The 7,529-nt window shown below is 27.4% G+C and overlaps 1 long non-coding RNA gene across 1 annotated transcript; it reads left to right on the plus strand.

Moving 5' to 3' along the window:
• Positions 1–246: 246 nt before the first annotated feature.
• LOC136089388 (uncharacterized) lies at positions 247–3,667 on the plus strand. Its single transcript, XR_010643007.1, has 6 exons — positions 247–439; positions 1,167–1,224; positions 1,310–1,439; positions 2,027–2,121; positions 2,770–3,255; positions 3,341–3,667. It is a non-coding gene; the product is annotated as an uncharacterized LOC136089388 (long non-coding RNA).
• Positions 3,668–7,529: the final 3,862 nt, after the last annotated feature.

The raw sequence follows: 7,529 nt of genomic DNA on the forward strand, positions 1-7,529 counted from the left end.
CGTTTCAATCACGTGTATTTTAGGTGACTTCGTCCAGGTTACTATTTTACGTGAAAGTTACGTGAAAGTTACGTGCCAAAATATCGCGTCTAGCGGGACTTTTTTTTTCTTAATAAAAACCTGTGATAAGAAATATAAAATTATATTTTTTATTATATTGTTTATTTTTTTATAGTATAGTTTTTGTATTCATTATATTAGTTATAATTATTTTACTTTTATGATGATATAATTAATTTTTATTGTAGTTTAATCATAATTAAAAAAAAAAAGTCGTCTATATAATATCTTATAACGCAATGCATTTAAAACAAAACTAAATAGTCCAATATATTTTAAGTTGTAATATCTAATATCCAAATTACATCAAATTAAGTTAAATAAATTAGTATCAAGCGTCCCTATTTGCCACACGAATAAGATTAAACTCAAATACAAGGTATGCTTTTTTTCTACTTTATGATATAATATTTTAGGCTGGCGAATTTGTCCATTTTGCTTACTTAATTTAGTACAAAATAAGTTACGTTATAACAAATTTAATATCAAATTAAGTAAGCTACATGGACAAATTATAAGTTCTAGCAGAACTTATTCTTGATTCTTGAGCAATAATAATGTCTGTAGAACTTCTGTATACATTATTGCTCAAGAGTCGATTAGATAAAAACCAAAAAAAGATTTTCTTCTATTATTTGGTTTTTATCAACAAGGTTAAAGAATTTATCCAAGATAATATCAATAAACAAACGTGTTATGTTATTTATTATTGATATATGTATATATTATTATTATATACTTTATCTTTTTGTAATATATGACATCTTGATCTTGTGCTTTACTTGTTAAAAAAGGTTAATACTTATTTATTTCATTTTTCTATATTATTTAAATATTATATGATTAATATACGTATTTGAATTGTATTTATGAAACTATTATTGTATATATTATATGACTTCTATTGGTATTGTTATTATGTACAATATAAAACAGGTTATTAATGCGGATTTGTTCAATGTTTTCCCCACAAAAAGATGATTATGATGCTATGGTGTTTGAAACTGCATTATACTTATTTTTCAATGTTGACAACCTTCCGATATGTAAAGCAAGTTTCTCTCAAATATAGCATTGGTTTTTTTTAAAATTGTTTTATGATTTAGATCAAAGAAATAGTAACACCAGAAAATCTTGTTGCCAAAACAGTTGGCGACTCACCATGTAAGACTTGTGTTAAAAGTATGTGATTTAAGATTATTATTTAATAATCATATTATTATTTAAGTTTTTATTTGTTTCTTTTTAGCTAAATTTGGTGTCGCTAGCTATTATTGGAGAAAATATTGACTTATTCATTAGATTAAGTTTGATGTATGCTCTTACCCGGTTTCCTTCTTCACGTTTCAATCATGTATATTTTAGGTGTCCTCGTCCAGGTTACAATTTTACTTGATTGAAGCATGAAAGTTATGTTTCCAAAATATTGTGTATTTTGGATCTTTTTTTATTCGCAATAAAAATCTATGATTAGAAACTTGGAAAGATATTCTTTATTTACTATTTTTTTATAATTGAGTTTCAGGGATTATTTTTTTGGGATATTCCTGGAATACCAAATATTTTTCTGAAATTTATCTTTTTCCAAATATCCGAAAAGTTTTCCATAAATGCAAGTTAAAGTATATATTATTGTCATCAACTTGGCTGAATGCAAAATAAAAGGAAAAATTATGGGGAAAATATTCTGAATTTTTTCAGGATATTTTCCGCAAACAATTTTCAAAATTTTTTAAATATAATGATTATATAAAATATGTAGTTTATATATTCATTATTGTAATTACTTTTTATTATACTTTTATAATAATATAATTTTTTTGCATTGTAGTTTTATAATAATAAAATCAGGGTATAAGATATCTTATAACATCGCAATGCATTTTTGACAAAAATAAAATGTCACTTATATAATATTTTATCTAAACATATTATATTATTTTATATCTAAGTTTTATCAATTTAGGTTTAATATATTACAAAGCTTAATTCAAAATTGTGTAACGTTATGGCAGATAATTCTCATATTTCAACATGCAAAAGATCAAACCCTAACACAAGGTATACTTTTTTTTTCTACCCTATTATATAATATTTTAGACTGTCAAATTTGTCAATGTAATTAATTTAATAATAAATAAGTTCTTATAACTTATTTAATATTAAATTTATTAAGCTACATGACAAATGATAAGTTCTGTATAAAATATTATTGACCAGGAAGATGCAATGGTATTGTTATGTTATTGCCTAGGAATATCATTCTGTAGTTAGACACAATAACCTTTTAACTTTTAAAGTTTGAGAAAATTCACTTTTCCCTCTCTTCCTCTTTTTTTGTGATTGCACCCTGTAGCAAGAATTTAATTTAGTTCATATCTTGTTGGAGAATGCAACTTGATTCTGAGTTGAATTTTCAGCTCTCAGTATTTGTTGGTGACCTAATTTGACAATACTTTATTATACATGCTTTTAGTTATATACTTAATATATTATATATAATTAGGGGTAGATGAGGCTCCTTAGCCATGGTGAATGTTTCCACAGCTAAAGGAGGCTCAAGATAAAAATCTCACCATGGGTAGGAAAATCATGATATAAAATCCCCACTATAATGTTGTGTGGTTATGGGGTAACTATTACATTTTAAAAAATTGTTATTTTTCTGTGTGCATTCTAAAATTACATTTAATGTTCAAAACTTTGTAGATTGCTCATTTAAAGCAACTTCGTGGGCTGTCACCTTTGCATCTAGTGAGTTAATGTATGAACAAGTTAAGAAACAAGTGCAAATATAAGAAGATGGAAAACAAAGAAAACAAGTTATTTAATCAGATGTTATGAGTACAGGTTTTTTCTAATCACGCGCATCAGTTATTAACTTTATATATAGATATATATTTATCTATAGACAGATATTAGATATAGATATATATAGATAAACAATATTTTTTTAGACTTGTATTTATTATTTTGTACATCTTTTTTTTATTTATCTGTCGAATTTTTTGTTATGTCTTTTTTTATTAAATCCTTATTTATTTTTTAGCAAAAAGAGTATAAAAGTAGAAGGCAAATGATTTTTTTTATTTTTCTACATTGTATGTAGTATTGTTTTCTTAAAATTATTTAATGATTTAGATAAAAGAAAACAACTAGAAAATCTTGTTGCCAAAATGGTTGGCAACTTACCAAGTAAGATTTGTTTTAAAAGTTTGTGATTTAAGATAATTATTAAATAGTCATATTATTTTTTAAGATTTTATTCGTTTCTTTTCAGCTAAATCTGATTCATTAGATAAAGTTTGATGCGTACTCTTATAGGAGAAAAAATCGACTGATTCGTTAGATTATGTTTGAAGCGTGCTTTTATGGGAGAATATATCGACTGGTTCGTTAGATTAAGTTTGAAGTGCGCTCTTTGTGGATCGAAGCGTGCTCTTCGTAAGTTGCAGATCTATGACTTTGTACTTATTACTTATTAAATATAAGGAGGATATTTTAACAAAAGTGCAGCTTTTATTACAAATACAAAATGTTTATGTCAAGAACTGATATACTGACTAATAAAACCATGTAATTTAATACGTATTAAATATTTCCTCGACGATGAGTTTTTTTTCTTTACACGAATCCAAACACTTCGTTTTTATAAAGCATTGCTTAAATATTACGTGCCAAAATTAACGTAAAAAGCACGTCTTTTAAACATTTCATGGGGACCAAAAAGTCACCTAAATATCACGTGGCAAAAGTAACGTGAAAAACACGTCTATAAATCACGTGAATTGGTCATTTCATAGGGACCAAAAAGTCACCTAAATGTCACGTGCCAAAATAACGTGAAATTCACGTTTTTGTCACGTCGCTGTGCCTACTGGGTAGTACCATAAACCTGATAGTACGCTAAATTATATCCACGCTAGTTCCAACCATCCACCAAGCATTTTAAAAAAACAATTACCAACCTCAATTGAACATAGTTTATCTTCCAATTCTTCAAGCGAAAAAATTTTCAAAAAGTCTGCTTCTATTTATAAAGACGCATTAGAAAAGTCTGGATTTCACACCAATCTCCAATATCATTCAAATCTAAATCCTTCTAATACTAATAAACGAAAAAGAAATATAATATGGTTTAATCCTCCTTTCAGTAAAAATGTGGTAACAAAAATTGGACACCTTTTCTTAAACTTAATTGACTTGCATTTTCCATTACATCATAAGCTCCACAAAATTTTCAACAGAAATGCATTAAAAGTTAGTTACAGCTGCATGCCAAATATTCAATCTATTATTAATTCACACAACCAACAAATTTTGTGTAACAAACTCACCGCTAATGATATAAATTGCAACTGCATTAAGAAAACTGCATGTCCGTTAAATGACGAATGTCAATCAAAAAAACTTGTTGTATATAAAGCCACTATAGCATCACCTAATCCCAGTCTTACGGAAAAACCTTACATCGGTATAAGTGAAAACGCATTCAAGCTCAGATTTGCAAACCACCTTAAATCATTTAATGCAACCAGGTATAGAAATGATACAGAACTTTCCAAGGAAATCTGGAAACATAGAGACGCAGGTAACATGCCTATAATTAAGTGGAACATAATTAAAAGATGCCAATCTTATAATCCATCTACAAAAAAGTGTAACCTTTGCATCAGTGAAAAAAATTTTATTATGAATTTTGATAGTAGTTTACTACTTAATTAAAAAAGTGAATTGGTTTCTGCTTGTAGGCATAGGAAAAATTTTTATCTTTCTGACTTTGATACCGGCGATTAGCAAATATCGGATCACGTACACTTGACGTCAGATGCCGTTGCAACGCTAAATTTGTATTTTTTATAATGGTTTTTATTTTATATTTGAATAATATGGCTGATGATTGCCGAATGGCATGAAACTTCAAGTTCCATTATAAAGTTGTATTTTTTCATTTAAAATATATATATATATATATATATATATATATATATATATATATATATATATATATATATATATATATATATATATATATATATATATATATATATATATATATATATATATATATATATACAGGGTTAGTCAAAAGTTTTGTCTCCCCTTAGTGGCACTTTTTTTCAAGTACATTTTATCTCTTGTCAGCGTTGTAATTTATAGATAATTATTTTCAGTATCTAACCTTGACCTTAATACTGTTGTTTACTGATGTTATTTTTAAAAATATGTTTTTGACATAAAAACTATTTAATTTAATATACGAAGATTTTATTATAAAGCAGGAAGGTAAGAATATTTAATAAGGTGCTGTTATTAAATAAACCTAGTTTTTTTTATAATGAGCATGATTAATAGATAGTATTTTGTCTATATTATTATAAAATGAAAACACGGGTTGTTAGGGTTTAGTTTAGTGTTCAAAATTTTAAAGGTGAAGTTTTCATCATGCATGTCAAAAGTTTTGTCTCCACGCACCCTAAAATTAAATTTCAATTACAAGCGAAGTATTCTGGAAAACTTATGTTTTGTATTATTATTTTAGATGGGAAAAATAGCTGGTGTCACAAATACAGCTCCTGCTTTAAGAAAAAGAATGGCGGAACTGCAGATAGCCGGCATGACGAAGACACAAATTGCCAAAGTGTTGGGGTGTCATCCACGAACGGTTCAGCGGTACTGGACAAAATCACCATCGTCAAAGTTTAACGACAAGTTTCGTTCTGGTCGTCCGAAGGCTTTGTCACCAGCGTCAAAAAAAATCATCACCGAAACTATAAAAAATAAGTGGGGTTCATCTCCAGGTGCTTGCGCAAGAAAGCTGAACATGTCGCATCGATATCGGGAAAAAAATAAAATTGTATCAGAGTCAACTGTACGAAGATTCGTTCGCGAACAACCGTGGGGTAAAATTGCTTATAAACAGCCAATAAAACCCCTACTAACTGCGAAAAATAAAGACGATCGCTTAAAGCTGTGCCAGTGGTTAGACGAAAACGGGTATCTGGACGATAACCATTTGGGGTGTATCAAGAGGAGTCACATTCTTTGGACGGATGAGTCGCCCATTGAACTTTTCCCGACTCCGAACCGACAAAATGTCCGCATTCGCACTGACGACAAAACTAAAATTATCCCGGCGCAGAAGCCAAAAAATGGACTTAAAATTATGGTTGCCGGTGGAATGTCAGGGTATGGTTTGACAAAATTAATAATTGTCCCAGAAAAAGTTACGATCAATGCTGATTATTACATAAATAATATTCCTCCAGTTTATAAAGAAGCTTGTGTAGGAAAACAAGCCGGTAATGATGCTGACTGTCGCCAACTTGTGTTTAGCCCTCAACATGTGTTATTTCAGCAAGATGGTGCTCCAGCACATTCTGCGAAGAAGACCCAGGAATTTTGTCGTAAAAATTTTGCCGCCTTTATCCCAAAAGGTCGGTGGCCAGGTAACAGCCCTGACATGACCTGTATCGAACACTTGTGGCCAAAACTTCAAGACAGTGTGCTGCTTGAACCAAGGCCAAAAAATAGGGAAGAACTGGTACGCCGTGTTCAAAAAACTTGGAAATTGATGGATGGTGATTATCTGAAGGCTCTGGCGGAATCTCTGCCGAGTCGTGTTGCGGCTGCTCGAGCTGCAAATGGAGAACATACTAAGTACTAAGCATGAATTATATTTTTATTTTATTGGTTTATGTATTGTTGTGTTTAATAAATATGTATTTCTTGCAAATTATTACTTGTTTTTGTATTAAAGTTGAAACTGTTAGACCAGTGGGGGAGACAAAACATTTGACTAACCCTGTATGTATATATATATATATATATATATATATATATATATATATATATATATATATATATATATATATATATATATATATATATATATATATATATATATATATATATATATAGATATATAGATATATAGATATATAGATATATAGATATATATATACATACATATATATATATATATATATATATATTTATTCTGTATTCTGTATATATTATACAGTTAATTTATATCAGTCGCTTTACAGCTATACATATATATATATATATATATATATATATATATATATATATATATATATATATATATATATATATATATAGATATATATATATATATAGATATAGATATATAGATATATAGATATATAGATATATATATACATACATAATATATATATATATATATATATATATATATATATATATATATATATATATATATTTATTCTGTATTCTGTATATATTATACAGTTAATTTATATCAGTCGCTTTACAGCTATACATATATATATATATATATATATATATATATATATATATATATATATATATATATATATATATATATATATATATATATATATATATATATATATATATATATATATATATATATATTTAGTATAGCTGTAAAGCGACTGATATAAATTAACTGTATAGCTACA

This window comes from Hydra vulgaris, chromosome 13, assembly GCF_038396675.1.
Source record: "Hydra vulgaris chromosome 13, alternate assembly HydraT2T_AEP".
Lineage (NCBI taxonomy): Eukaryota > Metazoa > Cnidaria > Hydrozoa > Anthoathecata > Hydridae > Hydra > Hydra vulgaris.